Raw genomic sequence first — 25,878 nt, 5'->3', positions numbered from 1 at the left:
TTTGTAAGCAGAAATTATTTTGGAGGGTTCTTTCCTAGGACTCAGGGCGCACTACTTATGATTGGAAAGCCACCTTCCCCCACCTATTCTTACCTGCTACTGACTCAGGACAGAGAGTAAATGACCAGGCAGCTGCTCTAGATGTCTGATCTTTTCCCACCTGCAATAAGCTGGAAAAAGAACAACAGCCCTAAAATAACATTACACTGGAACCTACAGTAAAGACCCTAATACAATGGAAATTGCCAACCCATCTAAACCAGGCTCTGTTCTGCTCAGACTATCCTTTGCAGTTCTCTCTCAAAGCATCTCAAAACAGCAGGAAGTCCTAAGTGCTACATACCATAGGCCTGATCCTACATTCCTTGGATCCAAGCACTCCAGTAGACTGCAATGGAAGTTTTTGGATGAGGGGCCGGACCCCACATGTGCTACAATATCCAGGCAATTCAAGGTTCACATAAAGGTTGCTATGACATCTTGCAGTGATGAGCAGCCACCTGAAAATCAGGTAACTTTGAGTTGTTACACTGAATCCAGCTGAAATGACTGATCATTCGTATTCCCAAAGACATTGTGGAATGGGGACTGGCCGTCCCTCCCACACAGACTTTTTAGGGGAGCTGGTGTAAAATTGGACAAGCCTCAAAATATCCACTTTGTTTTTTAAACAAACAGTTTGCACATGTTGGATTGGGGTTGGATTCAGTGTCAGAGTTAGGCCCTGAATGGATGTCCCAATGCTGCTCAGTCTTGAGCCTCCACTATGTGGGGTTTTGGTGTTTCTTTTATGTGTATAGTAAATGAGATTCACTAAATAAATAATGACTTTGGAGTCTGCCCAGCATCCAGTACAGTGTGTTCCCAGTCTCTAAGGCTGAGGGGGTTGAGATGCCCGCCCAGTTCGCTCCACCATATGTTATGCTCAGCTAAATCACTTAATCTTAAGCAATTTCAAAGTGAATGAGGTCAAAACTTCAGAGGTGACCTTAACTCTTCACAAAATATTCGCTGTCACAGATGTTGTGAAGAAAAGATTGTTTCAGAGGAGCAGCCATGACTAGACAGGATTCCTTCTGACATTGAAATGTACTCCCTTCTCCCATTGCAAAAGCTAGACACCTTCCCACTCCATTCCCCCCAGTGACACACCATTAATACGCGCCCCTTAACCTTCCCAGTGCAACAAACGTCATGAGCTCCCATAAGCCCTACCTTGTCTAATGCTACACCTCTCAGAAGTCCCTATGCCCCTGACCCTGTACAGCTACCCAGTGCTAAACCCCTCACAAGTCTCCCGGTGCCATACCCTGTTCACACCTCTTACAGGTAGCCATGGCCCTAGCTTGACTAAAGCCTTACCTCTCCCAAAGTCCCATGGTCACTCCTCTACCAGGAGCTGTACTCCTCAGCAGCCATGCTTTCCTACTCTGCCAAGTGCCACAGTTTCCACAGACTGGCCTCCAACATTGCCAAGTGTGCATGTCATGGTATTCACAAGATATGGCCCCTCCTCTACACAGCGCCACACCTCTTGAAAGACACAGCTCTATATAACCTAAGGGTAAGGCATGATATACAGTGGCCATGTCCTAAAGCATAGCCATTTGCTAGGATTTAACTTGATGTTTATTTGTAGAGCATCATCGGTGTGTCTGGCACTATCCAATACATTGGGGAAGCAGGAGTCCTTAATCTAAATCACTTTCTCTTGTCTTACCTCCCCCCCCTCCCCCAATCTCTTTTTCTTCCTTCCCAGCCAGTGGGAGAAGTAGCTTGGTTAGTCTTTAGGCCAGATTAGCTAATTCAGTGTTTGTTTGTTTGTTTGCTTGTTTATATTTGTTTGTGTGTCCATGAGTGTGAAGTAACTATTGTGGGCAATCTAAATTGAGGCCATGAGTCTTGTCATTTAGTTGTGGAAGTGCTTAGTTCCATGGCTGTTCTAATCACTTGTGGCAGTGGGTTCTGTAGTCAAGGTCCAGGTACTGCGGAAGTTCTGCCTCCTGCATTCACGAGACTCATCTTACTGGTCAGCAGTTTCCATGTTCTAGTGGCATGTATCCATCGTGCTGAGGGGTTGGCTTTGGTGGGGAGGGCCAATCCCATTGAGAATCTCTCGCAACCACTGCAGCATAGAGCACTAGGGCATTTTGTTCAAGGGGACTTACATTGCCAGACAAACTGCTACATTTTGTGCCAACTGAAGCCTTCTCAGCGTGTGTGGCTTCATTGTGTCACGTTTACACACGCCTGAGATCACAAATGTGTCAATCACCATGGCCAGGTCCATGCCTGACAGTATGGGAGGCAATCTTCTGCCCACTTGCAGAGGGAAGCAGGTATTTTTTACTCTTTGGACTCTTCAGTCCTACAGGATGTTCAAAGGGATCCCCAGGCTGTGGTCTGGCTTAGCAGTCTAGGACAGACACCCTTTATAATTGGGGATTTCTTCAAAGTGCTTCCCTCTTCCTGTCCACATCATCTAACTGTTGCCTGGGTCCAGCTTTATCCAGTGGGTGTTGATTTCTGCTGGGCCTGGAGAAAGCTAGAAGATAGTACTATTTACGTTTTGTTGTAAAGGAGATCTAGTGCAGGGTGTTGTCCGACAGTACTGTTTCCCCTTCTCTTCAATGGCTCCATATATATGTTGAATAATAAGGGGAAGAGGATGGTGCCTTGTGGGAGTCCACTGGGCAGCGCTTTGGGGATGGAGGAACCATTGCTCATAATTATCTGGATTCTGTTTGAGAGGAAGGGCCTGAGTCATTTTCACTGCTGCCACTTCTTGGAGGCAGGGTATTTGGTGATCAGCTCTATCAAATACTGCAGAGAGGTCCATCAGCATGAATATGGATGTGCTCCCCTTGTCTATGAAGAAGCGGAGGTCATCCACCAGAGTGTTGCCTCAGTACCATGCCTGGCCTGAGGCCTGACCGAGAGGGGCACAGGATATTGGCAGATAACAGAAGATACTGGAGACTGTTTTGCATTAACTTCTTGACTACCTTGCCTAGCAAAGAGAGGTTAGGGCCTGGGTAGTAGTTTGCCAAGCTTCGTGGTCTTTAAAATTGAAGGAGTGTTCAACACAAAAACACAGAACAATTTTTAATTAATTCAGAATGCCTTTCAATTGCTATTTGAGAGCAGTGAGAATGTGACCACGATTACACTGAAGATATTACCATTTCTAACAGGGCTGGGCTGTGCAAACACAGTTTTCTTCAGGGATCAATTCTTTTTGGCAGCTTCTCTCTGGTTTGTTATGGTATTTGGAAAGGAAGCATGATTAACCTGCTGCTCAGGCTGAAAGGAGGAAGAACTGGTTTCAATGTTCCCTGCAAAGAGGCCACATGAAGAGGAGTTACACAGTCTAATCCCATGAGATTGCATTTCATTTTTCTTTTCCTAGTTTCATGTAGCCAGCCATATTCATCCATTCTTTTATGGTAATCTCTTCCTAGGAAAGCGAAAGGAAATGACTACAGCCAAACTATAAGTCAAGTATGTCATGCTACAGAACAGAAAATAGGAAACATTTTTCTAAATAGAGGGAAATTGCTTTTCACAGCCCCTAAAGCTAAAACAGGGCATTTAGGAAACTAAGTCTCTTATTAATAAAACTATAAAATCTTCCTGTGGGCCACATTCTACCCTCATTTCACACAAAGAAATACTCTCAATGATATCAGTGGGACTTCTGCATATAGATTGAAGGAACAACCTGAAATTGTTGCAGCAGAGTATGCAGTATCAGCCAAGGTAACAGTATTGTATCAACATTTTTCATGTAACAGCCTCCTAATATCACTATGAGCCAGATTTTCTTGTCTTCTAATGGGAGTTCTTGGGATTTTTCTTTGGAAGGTGATCCACAGTCATTTTCAATTCAGAAGAGTGAACCACTGTACACATTAATTTATTTGGAGCGAGATCTGTTGACCCCTGCTAAGATGGAATAAGGGGACATTAAACTAGTCATAAAAGAGCCAGGTTGGAAAGAATGGGGGAATCTTCAGCTAGTGGAAAGAGGCATGCTGGTGGGTGAGTATGGTCGGGGTCAAAGTTCAAAATGTTCGGATAGACCTTTGGCCAGTGGACTGGTGCCTATAGGACCTTTCCAGAGAATATAACTTTACCTTATGTTGGGGGCATCTCAGCCCCCAGAGGATCAGAGGAGTGGAAAGGTGGATTACAGCTGCACTGAGCCCTTTGAACTCATATTACATCAGATGTCACCAGCATCAAGTTTCTCTGATGTCCAGTGCAAGAAATGAAAAGACAAAGTAGCAATCCTGTAACAGGATCCGTTTTGGTGCCTGTAGAAAACCAATCATTCAATAGCAAAGCTCTTTAGATACGGCGTACAACGATCCACAGCCATACAAATCATATGCATTTCCTCACCTCTTGTGCACAGCCCTGTTCCAGGCCCACTGGGGTGCCTGGAATTGCACTGATTGTTAAGAATATAGGAATGATATCACTTCATTGAATTTCAAAGAATGGCCGGCAGATGGGAATGATCAGACAAGGCTGGTAACCATCATGGAGAAAAAAACCCGACAAGACTCTCCTGACAGATCACTGAAAGATGAAACTGAGAAGGCACCTTTCTACCTGGCAACGCCTAATAATGGCAGCAAATCTTCACCGATAGTAACCAAGTAACATCCTAGCTCACTTGCATGAATGGGTGATCCCATCACCCCTTTCAGGAATTGAGTGAAGGACATCATGCCTTCCTTTTAACAATTTAAAAGCCAGACTGGGGTTTGTCAGTTTTGGGAAACAGCAGCCTTGATTCTCTGCTGGGGAGGGATAGCTCAGTGATTTGAGCATTGGCCCCCTCAACCCAGGGTTATGAGTTCAATCCTTGAGGGGGCCACTTAGGGATCTGGGGCAAAATCAGTACTTGGTCCTCCTAGTGAAGGCAGAGGGCTAGACTCTATGACCTTTCAGGGTCCCTTCCAGCTCTATGAGATAGGTATATCTCCATATACTATAATAGGCACCACCATCTGAAAGGTCAAAACAAGCCTTAAAAATAGGTCAGTTGACCTTGGAAGGTTGATGTAAAGAGAAGCGGGAGCTGTGAGGGAGGATGCAAAGAGGCGGAGGGGATGAACCTCCAAAGGTTTGGCTTGGCTCAGCTAAACATCCATATAAAATCTTCATGAGGACCTCTCATCACTACAACAGATTGGATCTGATTCACACTAAGGCCCTTTTACACCACTCTGTAAATGAGGATCAGGCCCTTTAATACTCAGACTGTTAGCTCTTTGGGGCAGGGACCATCTTTTTGGTCTGTCGTTGTACAACGCCGAGCACAGTAGGGGCCTGTTCCATGCCTAGGGCGCCTAGGCACAACCGCAATACAACTAAATAATTCCCTGCAGCAATCACAGCTTACAGCAAAACTGGATTGTAAAAAACTCCTTTGCCAAATGTCCCCTACCAGGTTCAAATCTAGGATGGGTCAGTCTGTAGACTGAGAGGTCATAAACTCCTGTCACTTCCAATTAGTAACAGGCTTTTTTTCCAAACAACCACATTAGTATAGTAACAACATGAGAATTTGGCCTAGCACCAACTAGCTATCTCTTATAGCACCATCCCATATGTAGAAAGAATTTAAAAGATACAATATGAAGGCTGGGGTTTGGTTAGAGATCTGGATGAATGTTCAGTTCAGTGATTTTATCCAGACTGGTTTCTTCAGGAACAGTGATAATCAGATGCTCGTCGATATGGCTTGCTACCCTCGGTTTTATATATTTGTCTGCTTCTTCAATTTTCTCTTCCTCCGGTTCCCCTTTCTTCCCCCCATCCCTCTCACCTTGCTATTTTCATCTGCAAGCAGCCAAAGAAAGAGTGTGACTTGGATCACGTTCCAATGCACAGGGAGAAAGTTGAGTATGAGCAGAGACAGCAGTTGTGTGATTCTAGCCAGGGTCACTTTGCCATTGGTGGTGGGATGCGGGGCTTGCTTCTGTTAAGGAAAGTGATGTGACTGCATTTCAAGGAGGCAGCCCCTCACATATAAAGCTTAGTAAGCACTCAGGAATCGGGTTTGTCAAGAGAGCATTGCTTTATAGTTCACAAGGATTTAGCCCAGAGTCCTCTCAGGCTTCTGGAGGTGCTCAGAGGCTTAACTCAGCCAGTAGGATGCTCACACCCATATCAACACTATGCCATGTCAGTTGGATAGCCACACAATATATGACAGTCACACAATAATTGTCCTCACACTATTCAGTCAATGCATATCCTCCATATTTTGTGGCCTGTCAATGTGTTCACTTCTAAGAGTACATGTTTCTAAGAGTACACTTCTAAGAGCCAAATGTTTAAAAGCAGAGACCTGCGTGTGCCCAAAAATATATGCACAATTGTGTGACCTTCATCTGCACATGCAACTCCTATGAATGCATGTGCAAATCAGGTGACTGAGCTTGCAAATGGCCACTTAGATTCTTAATGGCCTTTTGCACATGCAAATGTCTGATTTGCTCACACAGTTGTAGTAAATGAGAATCCATACGTAAGCACATACAAGTTGGTCCATAAAGTGGTAATTAAGTGGAATTGCCAAACAGTTTGCAGGCGCATATATTTCTATGAGAAAATCTATATAACTAGCATTGCACACTTTGCTCCTTGAGGAATGCTTGCTTTACTTTGTAATGACCCCTTGAACAAGGGCAGTGTTGCTAACTCTTGCGGTTTTATTGCAAATCTCACCATATATGGTGTTTTCCTGAAAGCCCCAGCTCCTGGAGCCACTAGAATCTCATGAAATGAGCTTTCATTTTTTTTAAAAAAGTAAGTTTCATCCCTCATTGTTGCAGAGGAAATCTTGAAATCATGAAATCTAAAGGCTCCACAACCAGAAGGCAAATAAAAAGAACCCAACATTTATTATATTTTTTTAAAAATAGGATTTTTTGGGTCTGACCTATGATTTTTGAATGCTTGTGACTGGTGAACATGTGAGGCTGACAAGTTCTGACAATATCCTAGTGAATAATGCCCCCTTGGGACAGGGTATGTGACAGTATAAAGAAGAGAATCTGGTCATTTATCTCTAAATCCTTCATAACTGTGAATACCTCTCTCAAGTTCCTTCCAACCCTTCTTCCCAGGAAGTGGAGAGCCACATTAAATTGGAAAATAATAACATCAAACAAGATGACTTTATCTAAACCGCTATTGTATCCATTACTGTTTGAATCCGTTAGCACCATCTAGTGGTCTAAGGAAGTAGCTTGCAAAAAGAAACAGAATCTAAAATGGCTGCTGCTTCTTGAGTAACACATGCCACGCATCTGTGACAGTGTGTTCTGCTACTAATTTACTGGTTACAACAGCAGCGCAATTCCTAATCACTGCCAATAACTAATAACACTACCTGCATCTTTACAGACAGTTTGATGGTCCATATATCTCTCAAGAAGCAACTGACTTTTTTTTTTTTTTTTTGATGCAGGGATTCATCTACCAGAGATTTTATACTGACAAAACAAACCCTTTGATGATCTCATTGCTATTTACCCATTAGGCTCCAGTGCAACATGCTGGTGACTTTCATACCTGAGCACTGTATTCTGCTCTCATCTGAAGCTCTAAGTTGAAATTGGCATGAGAAAGCATCAGTTATCTTGGAAGAAGAACTGGGAGAGGTTTGTGTCAGAAGTTTTCATATTAAACATTTATCTGAACCCAGGCAAAAATTGGGCTAATTGATTTGGTCTTCTGTAGCTGGAAGGACGACAAGGGTGAAGAGGATTTTTTTTCTTAAAAATGTGAATTAAGTTACTCTGGCTGGGATTTTGCTGCTTGGAGGGAGAAAGGACACAGAGAGTGCGAGCGCAGTATATTCTAAACCTTTTATATTCATGTTAAAATAGACACATTTTGGCTCCTGCTCTTCAGGAGGGAGCTAGTGCATCTCTGAGCAGCACTAAAATACGTGGAGACGATCCTGAAGCTATCCCATAGTGAGGTCCAGGGTATGGCATGGCCAAAGCAAGCAGCTTCCTTCAAGCTCTAGTTGGATTTGTGAGTTTCACAAATATGTGTGAGGGGTTTTTTTTGGTGTTTTTTTTTTAAATAAAAGACAAAATTGGTCCTTATGTTCTCACTGTCAACCAGAGCTGATCAGGCATATTCCGAGTAAACGTTTTTTCATCTCAAATAGTTGATTCGTTGATAGCCGAAACTGTTCAAAAGAAAGGGTTGGTTTGCACGAATCTCACAATTCAATTTTTTTTTTAACTCACATTAAAGTTTTACCATATACAAAGAGCAAACTGGTACTTTTAATCCTGTGTATTTTATTTAGGTTAAAGAAACCAAAGTAAGAAGGAACAAATGCAGTGTTGACAAGCCCTAGCATTCAAATGTCATGAGGCAGGCTGCCAAATATCAGGAGCTTGGCTTAAGAATCATTAGATTCTTTAAAAATAATAAATTTGGGGTTCTTTTTGTTTGCCTTCTCATTTTTGAGTCTTTAGGGTGAACTCTGATCATGTTTCAAAGCTTTTCTCCACAGCCATGAGGGCTGGGAATTTACTTATGTTTTTTAAATGAATACTGAGATTCTCATGGACTCACCTGAAGCTGGGACATTAAAAGGAACACAAAATGTTCTGAGACTTGCGGAAAACAACAGGAGAGATGGCAACACTGCAGGTGGAATGCTTCCATGAGATAGAGTGTGTGGTGTGCATTTGACTCCCTCTCTTAGATTAGCCATATTTAGGAAGTGAACCGCTCTTTCCAAAACAGAAGGCCTCCCAGCAAACAGGCAGGCAGCCGCCTTCCATTTAAAGATGTGGCACCTGATAACATCTCCCAGGGTTACATAGCTACATGCACCACAAAAATAAACAAAAAGAAGACTCAAAGGGGTGATGGGAGGAAGATCTTGCTTGTTGGTCAGTGTTTCCAACTATTTCCTGGGTCAACTCCTGCTTCCTTAGAAGAGGGTGACAAAACTCCCTTTGACTTTAATTTGCCCATGTATAACTGCAGCTAAACTGTGTAAATATGCTGCCTTATTTCAATCACTCTGGAATGGAACTGGCAAGATGTTTAGTATTCATTTAACCGGTAATATTCATTTAACAGCACATTTTTCTAACAGTGTCAGTGAGTAAGATTTGATTTCTTCATGAACGGATGAACAGTGCAAGCTGTTTGTGAGGTAGTAGTGAGGGCAGATCCTGATATGCTACCATGCTGAATGGGAAGCAGTCACATTGTTCCCATGGATGATGAAGGCTGGTCAAGTTTGGTGAAGGATGGATCTTAATAGCATAGAAGTTTGCTTCAGAGATGCACCCAAAAATATAGGTGTTTAGCTGAAGTTTATCTTTGTTATCAAGCTTATTCGTCAGCTTGTCACACAGTCTCTTCCACACTGCCCCCAAGCATGATTTGACATCTCTGAAATCATCTAAAAGGCTCCTACCCACTCCACCTTTCCCTTTTAAAGATCCATTTTTATTGTGTTGCCTAAGGAGAATTTAGTGGATTTGTTGTTCCCCCTACCCCTAGCATCTGTCTACTTGTCTGTCCTTAGTATGTTTGCTCCTCAGAGCAAGGACTATGCTAAAGCACTTAGCAGATTGTCAACACCACCATCAACAAACAAAATAAACAATAACCCCATGGGTATGCGAAGTAAGGCTGGATATGTCAGGAGGCCAGGCACTCTTGAAGTTTTCTAGTAGCTCCTGCTTCTGCTCAAGCTGGAAATACCTGGGGAACAGCCTTGCTTGTAGGATTTTGACATTCCCATTTATGGACAGACCTAAGAAATGCACTGGCATGCAAAAACATCAAATAACCAGAAAGGAAGTTAACCAACAGTCTGAACGTAAAACCAGGTTTGGCTTGGCTGGGTTTTGGATAAAGGCCTGAGAGGATTGGAGGGAAGGGGCAGTTATTGGCTCATTCAGCCCTAATCATGCTGTGAAGGCAAAGGAGAAAGACCCTCCTGGGTGAGCAGAGTGGATGGGTTGCACCAGCCAGTCCACTTCTGGTGGCATAGGCCCAGATTTTTAAAGGCATTTAAGTGTTGCTGCGCTCAATGTTGCAACACTTATCTGATTTAGGATCCTAAATCTCATTTTCAAAAGGGATTTAGGCACCTAGGAGCCTAAATCCCATTGACAGTCCTAACTGCCTAAATCCCTTTTGAAAATGAGATTCAGGCTCCTAAAACAGTTAGGCGCTGCAACCCTGAGCGCAGCAATAAATACCTTTTAAAATCTGGGCCATAGCTCTCTTCTGCAGTAACACTGGCTTTGAAAGATCAACGGCAATGATTTCACACAAAGCCTTTAACCAACAGTCAAAATGAGTTTTAGTTCTGGTCACCAAAGATGTTGTTGCTCTCTGCAAGGCCTGTGACTTTCCACAAGCCCATCTTGACTACAGATACTCTAGGATCAAATCACACTTCAGCTTCTGTTATAATCCATGAGGTGGAGACATTGATAGCTTAGCTTGGACGTTACTGTCACAAGTTGTAGTCTGTAAGGTAACTGTCAAAGGAAGAATGAGTGGGACAAGAGGAGACACTGATGCTACAGTAGTTACAAAGGGAGATCATGACTGGCTATTTGCTAGGGTTTGTCATTTTCATGTTCTTGACCCAGGAATCTTTGGCTCTTGAGGCTTCAACCAACAAAGTAACAGTTTTTAAAAAGTGACAATTTACTGTTATGTACCATGGGATCTCAGCTTCATTTTTAATTAATTTCCCAGTCCAGGAAATCCATTCATCACAATTATGGAATGCCTGAAAAATCACTGAGGAACTACAAAGGGCAGGTAAAGCAAACGCATTTAAAACAGTTACAGATGAGCTGATAAGAGGCTCAAAAGAAATAGTTAAATTTGTGTGCAGGTAATTCAGCCACAGTATCTGGAATGTATAAACATAACACTTTTTTTTTAACCCTGGCCTTAAAATTTGATCCAAGTCTGGGAGTTAAAAAGTCCCATTTTGTGTAATCAGGTTCTGGTTGAACATGATTGCTGAATTATTTTAAATTGAAGACACATGTCTGGAAGTTGAGCTTTGTGTATTATTCCAGAATGGTGTCCATTAGGTCTTATCCACCGGGGCTATCTTCATTCCTTATGCATCAGGATTAGCAAATGGTGAATCATGAATATGGAGACAGTGAAAAAAAATGTGGTACTAGTTAAAGGGTGATTTTGGAAATTATCTTTCATGCATTATTCAAAACTTTCTGGTCTTCCCTGCCTAGAGCCCCAGCAGCTGTTTAAAAGTGTTATTTTAAAACACAATCATACAAGGCATTTGCAAATCTATGGCATTCCTTCATTTTTTTTGAGTCTTGAATTTAGCATTGAACCAACATTCGCTTTAACCCCTCATCAGTCCTAAAGCATTTGCAAGAATCTTAATTGATCATCTAATGGTTGCATTGCCATATGCTGTCCTTTTATAATATATCTGTCCCTGAACCCCATGTTTTTTAGGCTGCACCTTTTACAGGCAGATGGACCATTACATAAACTGAAACACATTTTCATGAATGCTCCCTATGGTATGAGAGTATCATCCTGTAAGCAGTATGGGGAGAGAACTGTGAAGCAGAGCTGAGTAGTTCCCTACCCATATGGCAAATGAGAGCATGTCCTTATACCGTACAACTGTAAACAACGTTATAAATCAAGTCACTGAGTCTTGATAGTGAGACATGTAACCATGAGCCTTATTTATCATGTCTGCACTTCTGAATATTCACACAGCATTGCCTCAACTCCGAAGGTCCTAGGCTGGAGTCTCTTTGGGTTTGGGACTGAGGCCTCCCTTGCATCCATTTGCCTCAGCACAATCACCTAAATGCATTGTGGGGCACTTCCCTTTTCTTGTGTGCACCCACAAAATGGGCTGCTGCAGAGGACAGCTGGTCACAATATTTTGGACACAAAGGTTGTTCCTTAAGGGGGAAAAAAAGGCCTTTTTTTTTAAAAAAGTGAAACTCACCGAAAGAACATTGAAATTTTCCAGTTTTTGCAAAAATTTCCCATGCCTTTTTAATGGAGGTTTAAAATTACCAACATTGTTTATCAAAATCATTTTGGAAGTAATTTTTGTTGTTGTTTACCAAAAAACTAGTTTTCAGTGCACAAAAAAGGTCAGTAACTGTTTGGGAAAAAAAAAAGCGATTTTGATACAAATATTGTGAAAAGTAGAAAACGGGTCCGTTTTGAACCCTGTGAAATTGAAACAACTTCAACATGAATTTTTAAATAATTTCCCCGGTTTTGATCAGCTCTGCTGCAGAGCTTGACTGAATTGCACATGGAAGTTTGCAGATTCCCTCGTTATCGTAGCTCATCACACTGGTCCCTGATCATGGCAGCTCTCCTGCACATCAAACCTTCCACTCCCCCTTCCCCAGTCAGGCAGATTTCTTCCTAAAGGAATAAAACAGCTGGAAAGTAAATCTATGTCTCATGCAATGGTTTGTGTCTTAAATATCATTGTTTACAAGCATCATTTTCCAAAAATCTCTCACTCTCTTAATTAACACACCACCTATTGTTTTGTGCCGAGCAAAGATAGAATTGGCAGCTGACATGTCTGAGGTGATTCAGGAAATATGCATAATAGTCACGATTAGGATGTGTAATAGACTTACTATGAATCTGAAAATCCCACAAGCAAGATATAACATCCCTTAAAAATTATACTACACTATTGTACAAAAATGGTCCTAAACCCTACAGCTTACAATAGTGTTCCACTGGTTTTGGTCCATTACTCTGGGGTTTCTTAGGGGATTTTCATTAAAATAGATAGATACACTGATTTGTGTTTTGCTAATGCCTTGCTAAGAAACACACAGCACAGAGTTGTGAAAGGTCACATGATGAGGATCACTTCCCCCCGCCATGGAGAAATGGACAATTCACAGTATGGTTGGAAATGACATCTTGAATTAAAATTTCCTTTTACGAGAATATTCTGATAGCGACTATAGAGCTAGAAAGTCAGTGACACCAACAGAATTTAGATTGTACATGTCTTACAGCAGGGATCGTGGAACAAATTCTCTCATCGGATCCACTAAAGTGATTGCACTTATTGGGAAGCATGAGTAAAGATATCTAGACTATCCCTGACAGCTGTTTGTCTAACCTGTTCTTAATACTAATAATACTGAGCTCTTTTCAGCCATCCATCACAAAGGGCTTTACAAAGGAGGTTAGTAGCATTATCCCCATTTTACAGCTGAGACTGTAAATTTCAGTTTCAATTTACCTTTAACAATTTTAACATCCAGTGGCTGTCGTCTTGCTAACAAGTGACATCACTTCGTAGGGTGGCCACTCACACATTCCCAAAATACTGGACATACTTCTGGGAATGGTTTGGGCCCACCATCACTGGTGTGATCTTGCCCCTGCTGGCATGATCTCACTCACAGGGTATATACGAAATCATGCCACACAGAGGACGCCATTTTGAAGAATACACCACTCCGCCAGCGTGACCTCACACAAAATGGCATCCCCTGTCTGATACTGGACAAAACTACATCTCATTTTGTCTCAGTACCAGACAAATGAGAATGATCTGGTTTAAAACTGCACAAATGGCCTGCCTACTTTGTGAGATCATCAATGCAATGCATGCATCTCTTCTTCAGCTGGAGGAGCAGAATGGTAGGCGAGGGATGGGCTAATCAAAGGCATTTAAGGGAGTTACAGCCCCAAATCCCATTACAAGTCAATGGGATTTAGGCTCTTAGTCCCTTATGCCCCTTTAAAAATCTTAGCCAAGGTCATTGTGACCCAGCTGACTTTGGTTCTGATTATCTCCCAGGCATGAAGAATGTTTGAAGCTGAACAGAATATTGGCAAACATTTTATTATCCCTTCTTGCATTTGTCTGTGATGATCCTCATTGCTGAACAAGCTGTTGTTTCCTGGTTGCAGAGAACCAGACAGACTGCCACCAAACATAGACTTTAGAGGGCCAGATTCTCTGCTGTGCCCAGCATAAAGCAGAACAGGGCAGGGGAAGAGTTACTGCTCCCCAATTCTCTCCCTATCTTAGTGTTCCGTTTACAGTAGCCTCAGAAACCCTAGGCCAACTGGGAACTGCCAGAGTGCATTTGGCTTCAGCCACTTCCCCCTGCCAGCCCCTACCATGCCCTCCCCCATGCAAGGGTCTGTGAATAGGGAAGCATAGGAGCTGACTCTACGCCTGCTGGGAACCGCCCCCCAGGCCAGGGGTATGCCAAGCGTGTGGAGATCCAGCTGGATTTGGGTAATTCTGCAGCTTTCTTAGGCGGGGCAGAGCCCAAAAGGCACAACTGAGACCTAAGTGAGCCCTAAGAGATACACCCTCCCATGACAACTCTCCCATCTGCAGGATATCAAAAGATGCCATTTGCCAGGAAAATGCTTCCTATTATTACATATCAAATAAACACGTCCCCCATGAAGAGGATCAGGCTGCTATCACTTCACTAACCCTCCTGGCTTCTGAACTAGTATCTTTAGTGTAGGAACTCACTGGTTGCCAACAGTTAGCATGTGCTCTACTATCGTACACTGCTCCTACTAGTTATTCTGTCTCTTTCTGAAGGAAATAGGTGTGAGGAGATAGTCCACTGAAGGAGCCTAAGCAGAATTTGACAGACACTTGCTTATTACACCACTTACATATTAATAGAAACAATAAGCAATACCCTGTGAGAATGTGAGACTTAACCAGTGGTTTAAAATTTACTGTTGATTTTAAAAAAGCATATCATTGGATCATTCCATCTTTGCCTAATCAGAACAGTGCATACTTTATATGTTACAAAGTGCTGTCTCAACCATTTGAGGGTTGTCACTGGCTGCCATGTTTTTTTAGAAGACCACTTTGGTGTTGGAAATAGAGCGGTGTGAAAAGTCCCAGTTTGAGAGAGACAAGGTGGGTGAGGTAATATCTTTTATTGGTTCAACTTCTGTTGGTGAGACAGATAAGCTTTCAAAAGCTTCTCTCCCTCTCTCACCATCAAAAGTTGGTCCAATAAAAGATATTACCTCACCCACCTTGTCTTCCTAATATCCTAGGATTGACACGGCTACAACTACACTGCATACAAGTCCCATAATTTTTTGAAAAGTGAATCATTTTCATCATCTGGCCTCTGATGTTTCATTGAGCTGTGTGAAAACAAAAGGCAGCTAGGGCAAAATCCACCCAACAAAGCTACACAGCAAACACTGACCCCTATATTATGCTTTATACAGAATCAACAGAGCTCCTTACTGTGGGGCATGTGGTGGGAGAGAGGGTGTGGCAAGCCTTTTCCCCTTCAAAGAGCAAGAGCCTCATCCAAAGCCCCATTGAAGTCAATAGGAACCTCTCCATTCATTTCAATGGGCTTTGGATCAGGGCCTGTGACAGGATCATACTATAATGCAGAAGTGCACTCTAGGAGGTTGGTCCAGCTAGCATGCCAGCCTGCAGACCTTGTCCCCTAAGGAGTTTGGCTGAGGAGCATGTATAGTTCCACAAATCAGGTACTGCATTTGCTGCCATATGCAAAAATCACTGGCCTACACAGCATAAGTGTGCATTTAGCTCCTGCTCAGAAGAGCAGCCCTGTGGAGTCCTGCATGGTTATCAGGAAACCTGTGACAGAGAACTACCAGTTTCCTGCCCAAGTATATTGCACTGCTGTAATCCAGCCAAGAGGTGACAAAGGCATGAATAACTGAGGCCAGTCTGCCAGGATGGGATGGAGTTTCCTAATCAACCAGAAAAAATAACAGGAGTACTTGTGGCACCTTAGAGACTAACAAATTTATTAGAGCATAAGCTTTCGTGGGCTACAACCCACTTCTTCGGATGCATATAGAGTGAACCATATATTGAGGAGATATATATACACACACATACAGAGAGCAGGTGAGCATGAACCAGAGATAGTAGAAAATATTACTCACGGATGCTGCTATGTGAGAGCTCCGTATCAGTGAGATATCCAAGAGTACCCCTCGACCTACAGACTGAACTGACCAATTGTGGGTGTGTATTGTCAACCAAGGGAGAATGAACCATGGTTACAAACTCTTGAAAATGCTTTCCTCTGCCTATCAGCATCACCTCTGTCTTGCTCATTTCAGCTTCAGCCAGCTGTTCTTCATCCAAGAGCTGCTCTCGTCCAACCACTGGGTGGTGATGGTGTGGTCGTATGTTGTAAAGGATAGGTAGAGCTGTGTGTCATCTGCATATTCATAGAATCATAGAAATGTTGGGTTGGAAGGAACCTTGAGATGTCATCAAGTCCAGCCCCTTGTGCTGAGGCTGGACCAGGGAAACATAGACCATCCCTGACAGATGTGTGTCTAACCTGTTTTTAAAAACTGCAAATGATGGGGATTCCATTCTCTCCAATCCCAGTATTTAACTATTCTTATAGTTAGAAAGTTTTCCCTAATACCTAACCTAAATCTCCCTTGCCGCAGATTAAGACAATTACTTCTTGTCCTACCTTCAGTGAATATGGAGAACAATTAATCACATTCCTTTTTTGAAGACTGTTATCAGGTCCCCCTTCAGTCTTCTTTTCTCAAGGTCAGACATACAGAATTGCATCACTGTCTCTGCAAAATAAAAATAAAAATAATAATTAAAAAAAAAAACCTAGCGCTTGGGTTCATTGGCATTACTTCCAAGCACATTCATGGAAACGTCACTTAGTCTCCATAAATATTCACAAGTATAAACATGACATTTTTGCATTGTTCTGCTCCGAAACCTGTTACTTTTCTTAGACAACACGGTCCAGATCCTGCAATCCTAACTGATTGACTTTATTGAGAATTTTGCTGGAGTAAAAACTGCAGAACTTTGCCCAATATGCACAGCAGAATTTGAGAATGACAAAATATGGGCCTGATCATGCATCTAGAGTCAATGGGAGTCTTGGAGGAGGATTGATGTTTGGTAAAGTATGACATTAATGGAAACTAGATACTACTTAATATTAGAATGACTGAGAAATAACTTTTTTATTCAATCTACTGTATTGTGACTAAACACAGAGCTGGATTGAAATGTCCAGCTCACCTGTGGTTCTGTGGATGCCACCAACCGACAAATGGATATGCAAATATTTAGCAGACTACCTGCTCCCTGAAAAATTACTTGGCTGAAGGTGAAACATGTATTCTCTCCTTAGAATTCAGCACCTCCACCTTAACTGAAGGGAAGAAAAAACTTAAACACTGCCTAATCCTGATCCCACTGAATTCATTGGAATTTGATGGCTCACTTTAATGGGAGCGGGCTCGGGCCCATAGTAAACATGGGAAAGAGGAAGACTACAGGAGACCACAGAAAGGAACATGCATGGTTCCTCATGTGTCAGATGGGGAAAAGGAGGCAGCAGTATCACATGCATTTCTTTGCTTGTAAACCAAAGTCAAGTGGGCTGTGTCTTCATCAGGTGATGATATCCAGTTGCAACCAATGTATTTACCATACTCCAGTTTTCATGCAGGAAATTATTAATTTGATGATGATATGTAGCAATCATATAGCATGTTACATCTTCAGAGCCCTAGGCAGACGTTAAGCAGGTGTAGAAATTTTCCCTTTGGTGGATGTCTGTAGCCAGCGCCATTCTTCTTTACTGTACAGTTTAATGTATGCAGGCAACTCACTCTGCTATAACAGTAATAATAACATCTGGCCCTTTAATTCAGGTTGGTTGATGAACCATAAGAACCTGCAGCGTGTTTGAGATTCAGACCTAATGTGTGGAAGCCATTAGCCTAGTGTCTGTGGAATATGGCTCTAACTGTCTCCTGTTTTTCATTTTGTGTAAGAATAAGCATCATCACGGAGTACTCCCCCCGCCCCCAGCTTCGGTGGCAAGTATCTTAAGGGGATACGGGAAGCAAGCATATCCCTCCTGCCAAGGCAGCTGGTTTAGTTGAGGGACCTCAGTGCTGCTATGGATTTAAACATGGTGCCAAGATCCTATGCTGTACATTGTGCTCTTCTGGAAAGTGCCAGAGCACATCACCTCCTTCCCTCCCAGCGAGAGCTGTTAATCTTGGACTTCCTAGAGAAGAGCCTTCCCTCCCCACAAGTGCCGCTCCTCTCTCTGGAATGGCACAGCAATGCACCAAAGGGGAATCTCTGCGGGAGGCCTCAGGTAGTGCCACTTTTGAAAGGAGCTGCGGAAGAGACCACCTGAGAGCACTGTGCCACTACATGTTAAAAGGGTGGTGCTTGCTTTAGGACAGGGGTTCTCAAACTTTTTCTTTCTGAGCCCACCCCCCCCCCAATGCTATAAGAACTCCACACCCTACCTGTGCCACAACAACTATTTTTATGCATATAAAAGTCAGGGCCGGTGTTAGGGGCTAGGAAGTAGGGGCTAGGAAGTAGGGCAATTGCCCAGGGCCCCATGCCCCACAAAACTAAGTTGCTCAGGTTTTGGCTTCAGCCATGGATGGTGGAGCTTGGGGCCCCGAGCTCCGGCTCTCTGCCCTGGGCCCCAGTGAATCTAATCCCAGCCTTGCTTGGAGGACCCCTTGAAACCTGCTCATGGCCTCACAGGGGCCCCTGGAGTGCAGGTTGAGAACTGCTGCTTTAGGACACCTCTCAAAAGTGATCCAAACCTGGAAAAGGGGCTGGAGAATGAGCAGAGACCAGAGAGGATTCTTATTTGGTGTAAATATGATCCCATAATATTGGGGGATATTTTCAGAAGGATGGCTTCCCTTTTGTGGACACAAATTTTGCCACAAGTGTGCATAGTGTCACCTCTATCTAGTCGGTTGCAGTGCAAACCAGATGGTGAGAGGTGCCACTACATAGAAGTTCATTTGGGGGATGCACATTTTATGGTCAAAAATTGCTCCTGCAAAGAGGGAGGTCGGGCCACAACCCAGCAGAAAATATAACCCTTCATTTCTGCAGCCCTCCCTCACAATCTAACCTAGACAAAAATATCAAGCACATATCTTTCCCACTCTGATTTAAAATTTTTGCACGGGCCCCAATTTTCCAAATACAATGTGGCATATGGTCCCACAAACATGGGGCATAATTACCATGCAGAAGACAGGCATCCCGCACATCTCCAGTCAACAGTTCGTTCAGTCTGCAGATTGTGGCCTTAGAGAATTATGAGGAGCATAAACAGAAAATAAACAGGAAAGATATTTCAGTCTGATGTAATTAAAAGCCTTGATAGCACGTAATAGCACTTTACTGGAAATTTACAATCTCCTTGGGAGGCCACGGTCAAAAACTGTCTAATGTGATTGGGCAGCTGAGACCTATGAACTGCCCATCCCTAGTTTGCTCTCAGTGAGTCCTTATCATCACTGTCGGCTTCCATGTTTGTGCAGCTTGGTTCATATGTAGGGACATTATCAGACAAAAGCTTTACAACCTATTTCATTCTCTATACTGTCTGTGTGCATAACATGCCATACACATAGCATAGACCTGCTTTTACCATTAGCTATCATTTAATAACCCACTGAAGGCATAGTCCCTGTAATTTTTACTTACAGGGAGAGCAACTAGGAAAAGCTTGCATATGCTGAAATCAAGAAGGAGATATTTCTTTCCTTCTGTAAACAGAACACAAAATGAGCTCCTCATGCGTCAGTTGAGTGTAGGGTTACATTTTTTTGCAAATCACTATATTTGCTCTCTAATTTCTTCAGGTTTTTACTGCATTCCAATTTAGGGAGATATAAACCAAAGCAAACAAAGGTCCCCTCCTCCCCCCAAAGGATTCTTTCCTCCCTAAGCAAGACTTCTATTTTTAATTCTCTACAGCTTTTAAAACATTTGAATGGGAAGGTTTCATCAGTCATTGGTGGAAAAGAATTCCTGCCCGTCTCTCAGGACATCCATTGAGATAATCTCAGCCGGCAACTGGATATTAGTGGGGTCTTTGCACAGAGGGGTGCCTTGCAGTTGCATTTCAGCACATTCCACCTTTGTCAAGTGACTCTTCGCAGCCATATTTTTCCTCTCTCAAAGATACATTTTTAAAAAAGATATTGAACTTCTTGCTAATTGGAGGTGATTCTTTCTCATCTGGCGGTTTTCTTTTTCTTGCTTTTTCACAGAGCACCGCAGTGACTTCAATTTGGTGGGAAGTGCAGACCCAAGCAGTGAACATAAGAAAATAAGAATGGCCATACTGGGTCAGACCAAAGGTCCATGCAGCCCAGTAACCTGTATGCAGTATTCAAGATGTGGGCGTACCATCGATTTATATAAGGGCAATAAGATATTCTCTGTCTTATTCTCTATCCCTTTTTTAATGATTCCTAACATCCTGTTTGCTTTTTTGACTGCTGCTGCACACTGCGTGGACGTCTTCAGAGAACTATCCACAATGACTCCAAGATCTCTTTCCTGATTAGTTGTAGCTAAATTGGCCCCCATCATATTGTATGTATAGTTGGGGTTATTTTTTCCAAGGTGCATTACTTTACATTTATCCACATTAAATTTCATTTGCCATTTTGTTGCCCAATCACTTAGTTTTGTGAGATCTTTTTGATGTTCTTCACAGTCTGCTTCGGTCTTAACTATCTTGAGCAGTTTAGTATCATCATTGATGGTGGACCAAGTAAAAAGTGGGGGGACTGTTGCACACAATACAAAGGCAAGACAGAAGGAAACTGCAGCAGTGTGTAAAATCAAGAACACCTTGTTTCCTGCTACAGGAGTCAGCGTTGGCAAAATGACTCAGTACATGTGCTGGGATTTGCAACAAAAGGCTCCTTAGAAAATTGAAATTCAATGGGATATGAGTGCCTAACTGCCTTAGGTTCATTTGAAAATCCCAGCCTGCACTATGGCTGGTCTCTCTCTTCTTATGAGATTTTCAAACTAGGAAAATAACCCCCTACAAGGAAAGGACAAGTTAATAATTACAAGGGAGAAAATTGTGATGGAAAGATGTAATGAAAATGCAAAAGAGATCTCTAATAAACTGAGAGCTCTTCTTAGAACCTAGGGAATGCAGCCTGCAGGGAATTTAGTCTAGTTTGTTGTCGTAAATTATTGTGCTGAGCAAGTTTTTCCTCTGGTTCCATCAGACAGCAAAATTCTGCAAGTCACATCATTGAGTGCTGCTGTGATGACTCTGGCACATTCAGCCCGGTTAATATTTATGCTGCAAACTCTGGTGACATCTTGAAACCTGAAAGAGGATAGCTACACAATGAAATAAATAAAATCCGACAGTCCTACAGATGGGTCATCATAATCAATTCACCCATGACTGGAAATTCAAATCGTAGGAATGCGTTTATAAATACAGAAAAAAGTAAATCTTCAGCTACACTGCATTTGGAGGATGCTCCCGCAGAGACATGTGCACACACCTATACAGTTGTGATGCCTGAGTAGGAGTTTGGAATACAGTCATTGGCACGAGAACCAGGTCCTTATCTGGTGTAAATAGCATCATTCCACTGACTTCTGTGGAACTATGCTGCTTTACACCAGCTGAAAATCTGGTCCCAAAAGTCAACATATGCTTACACTGAGTAACAACAATTGTGTCCTATTCTAAGTCTAGGGGAAAATTGAGGTATGTGGAAAAATTGTGTAGGTATCTCAGATGTGGTAACTGTTGACAAATCTGAACATTTTAAAGGCATTCAATCTACCTTGAAATATGATCAATGCCATAAGGCGGATAATGGGTTAAGAAATATCTTCCTTATCGCTCTCTCTCTCTTATCGGCACAAAATTCCATAATACACCAGAGAAACTTTTCTTCCATCTGTGAGTTGGCATGTTCAATATTCCTCACACGTGATTTTTGGAAGGCTTGGCTGACCTTTAGTGCCTTCAATGAGCTTGCACAGAGCACGGGATTGGCAGAAGCACATTGAAGAGCTGAAATCTGCAAGGTATAAAATATGCCCCGTTCTGTGTTCTGGAACTATGTAAAAGCATCCTGCTAATCTTTTCCACTTTCCATCTTTCCTCTTCTCCAGAGGAGCTCAGTCTAAGGTGGCAGCCACATGGGGCCAATACAGCCCCATCTTTCCAACTGGGGAAGGCCCATTTGCAGAGCACCGATATGGCTCCATTGCAGATGGGATTGGGAGAGGCGTTGGTGGGCTGAATGTCAAAAAGCCAGAAAGAGGGTGTGCAGCCTGGTATGGCATGGGGCCCATTCAGGCACGTGGGCTCATTTCTAAATGAATTTCAAAACAAAACAAAACAAAAAGAAACTGGAAGACCAAAGCAGATGGTTGTCACCTTGCCAGGAGATAAGTGTAACCAAATATTTAGGCAAATATAGGGATGGAAAAACACCCTGATTTGCCTGCAGCATATATACTATCCCCAAACATTTCAAAAGTGGGTTTCTAACATTAGCCACCTAAATCCATATTTAGGCACCTTCAGAGGTGCTGAGCCCCAACACTTCCCACTGAAATCAGTAGAAGTCATTCATTTTCTGTTACTGGAGAACAGGGCCCCTGAAATCAATAGGGTTGATTTTGTGTGACTGAAAGCACAATTTTGCTCATATTTTCTTTATGTAGGACAATTCAAGTACTGTAGTTGAGAATTCCCACTACAGATAAGGCTTTGTTAGTACTGTGGCTATTAATTGTCTGTTAAATGACCCATTAACTGTATATGGTCTGTGTTTTGGCATTTACAAGCCAGAAATATATTTAAGTGAGGGCCTATTCTGAGATGATATTGTGTTATACTGTGACACCATGGGGTCCACTGGTATTTTCTCTCAATGATTTTGATAAGAAATGTCCTAGTCTATAAGTAAAAATATTATGTTTCTTAATTTCCAGCCTTGCAAACTCAGTCTGGGTTCTTTGTTTCTTACACATCATCACTGGGAATGAAGGTTCTGCAGGCCAGATTAGGTCCAGGTTTACACATGCAGAACCATGCTCCGAAGTGTCCCTAGCTTTTGTTTTCCAGAAGCTGGGAATGGGTGACAGGGGATGGATCACTTGATGATGACCTGTTCTGTTCATTCCCTCTGGAGTACCTGGCATTGGCCACTGTCGGAAGACAGGATACTGGGCTACATGTATCATTGGTCTGACTCAGTTCTGCATGGTTGTTCTTATATTATTTAGGTTTGTGCAACCCCATTGCCTCCAGTTCATGCTCATAGATAGATTTAAGTATAAGGGCTCAAATGGGCTAAAGAAATGGGAGAGGGTCCATGGAAGGCTACAGTGTGAGGATTAGAGTAGAGGACCAAAGGCGAGAGGTGAGTGGGAAAGAGGAGCAGAGCCACAGTGGCTAGACGCTAACACAAGAGAGAAGTTGTGGCCCCATTCCCCCTGGCCTAGATTGTAGTGAGCCCAAGAATCCCCCGACTCATCTCGGCTGGGCTCTCAGACTCCTTTTCTAGTCCGCTGGCTCTGTCCATTTCCTCTGTTGGGAGTCTCAGCCCACCCTCTTTCTGCGACTGCTGGGATTTCTACTTGGGGATTTAGGGTCCCCTCCTGCCTATGCTTGGGCTGCTTCCACCCTCTGCTCTCTCCTCCCATTGCTGGACCACTTGAGGCCCCTCTCTCCAGCTCTAACCTGCCTGTTCTGCTCCCAGACTTCTTTGTGGAGGAGAAAGAATCACGGTGGCATCTGTGCTTCCTCTTCCTCCTCCTTTTGGGTTGCCTGTGTCAGCCTGGGTGGAGGATTGAGGAGCTTTGATAGGCATAGACATGGGAACTAGGGGTGTGGGAAGTGCTGCAGCACCCCTGGGCTCCCAGCAGCCAGCCCCGTGCCCAGGGTCCCGGTTGCTGGCCCCATGCACCTGCCTCAGCTCGGGGGGGCGGGTATGGACAGGGGTGAGAGGGCTGGCTTTCAGCACCCCCACTATTAAAAATGTTCCAGCGCCACTGTTGGTAGGTGACTGAGGGAAGGATGGAGTCTGGAATAGAGAGGCCTGCGAAGGGAAGGAGGAACAGCAGGATCAACAGGTGTGAGAAAAGTGTAATACCCAGGAGTGCTGGTGAGAGACAGATCTTTATTTTCTGACCAGAGTCCCATGACATGGGTCAGGGTTACAAGGGATTGCTGGTGGGAGTCAGTATTCCTGGGATTACTGTGACAGCAGGAGACAGCGGCTCCTCAGCCAGCGCTCACAAAGAGCTCCAATATAATCTGAGAAAGAGTATAATCCCTCCTGTACTTTAGGAAGGTCAGACCAAGGTATAAGTGATCCAAAAATGATCCAGTCTTTTATTACCTAGTCATGTTCTATTCAGCCCTATGTGACTCAGTGAGCTATTAATATTCTCTATGGTGTCTTCACCTTGATCCAAAATAAGCCCACTCAGAGTCTGTCTTTGACCAAATAAACTAATGAAACACCAAGTTCAGAGCATCACTCACTCTACTGTGTGCGCAGGTATTACAACACATATAGGGCCATAGTTTTAGAATTATGCACGTACAAAAATTTATGCACATCATTTGTACTCATCTGTCTAAAAGTTTGTCCCATAGATAACAAATGTCTCAATGTCTCAAAATGATGATGAAGCCTGAACTCCACATTGACTTGCTTTAGAGAGTTAAGAGAGCTAAGGTAGCTTGGGTGAAAGAGATCATGGAATGATAGATTTCCTGATTCTAAAGAAAGAAAGAAGTGAAAGAAGCAGAATAAGGACACTGGATTTCAAAAAAAAAGCAGATTTTAAGGCTAAGTGTACACGGCAATGTAAGCCGAGGTGCTACTGCAACATAAATATAAATATTTCATAATGATCATAATTAATTAACTACTCCACTGCATCAGCCTCGCTTCACCTGCAAGGATATTCCAGCAAATGGTCGTTCTGACACTGCCAACATTTTCGTATGTTGAGTCTCCTTTTGTGCTCTGAAAGACCTCCTGAGGTTATTTGGGGAAGCCAGGCGGTGGCAGACCCTGCATACTGCAATGTAAACCCAGGGTTAGTAGAACTCGAGTTAGTAGACTCTGGGTTGGTTAACCCAGAGATTGAGTGTTGACACTGATTTGGAAACCCAGGTTAGGAATTGTTGAACACTGGGTCCTAGCCTGTGGCTCCAGCATCTACACTGCATTATGTAGGCTTAAGTCCAGCCACCCATATCCTAACTCCCTAGCACCGTCCAAAATGTGGCCACTCTACTCTTTTGTTCATGGTGCAATGTTGGACAACTTGACTGTCCAGAGGACAAAGAAAGTCAGCCTGTGGGATTGTGGAATACTTTTGGTGGACTTCCAGAGCATGAGTCCAGTGGGGTTGCATCTACACTGCAAAGTAATAGGGCTTGAACCCTCGGTTCTGGTTTGACTCAGGCTCAGACCTGCCACTCCCAGGGGGTCCTGGGACTCTGAGTTAGCCCAATTTGTGTGTAGATGGTTAGGCTTGAGTCTAAGTTCAAACCCTGGGCTTACATTGCAGTGTAGACATATCCTATTAAACTCAGAGAACTGGTGGTAAGATCCTATGGGAAGAAAATCTAAGAGAAAAAGGAGTTCAGGAGAGCTGGAAGTTTCTCAAGGAGATAACACTAAAGGCACAACTGCAAACTATCATGATGGAAAGGAAATATAGGAATAGTAGTCAGAGGGCAAGATAATTCCATCAGGAGCTCTTAAATGACCTGAAAATCAAAAAGGAATCCTAGAAAAAGTGGAAACATGGACAAATTGCTAAGGAGGAGTGCAAAAGGATAGCATAAGCATGTAGGGACACAATCCGAAAGGCTAGGGCACAAAATGAGTTGCACCAACGGCAGACGTAGAAGGCAATATGAAGTTCTTTAAATACATTAGGATTAAAAGAAAGATGAAGGAAAGTGTGGG

The sequence above is a fragment of the Emys orbicularis genome, chromosome 2, assembly GCF_028017835.1.
Source record: "Emys orbicularis isolate rEmyOrb1 chromosome 2, rEmyOrb1.hap1, whole genome shotgun sequence".
NCBI classification, from domain to species: domain Eukaryota; kingdom Metazoa; phylum Chordata; order Testudines; family Emydidae; genus Emys; species Emys orbicularis.
The sequence above is the reverse complement of the archived record's forward strand: the minus strand, read 5'-3'. Positions refer to the sequence as shown.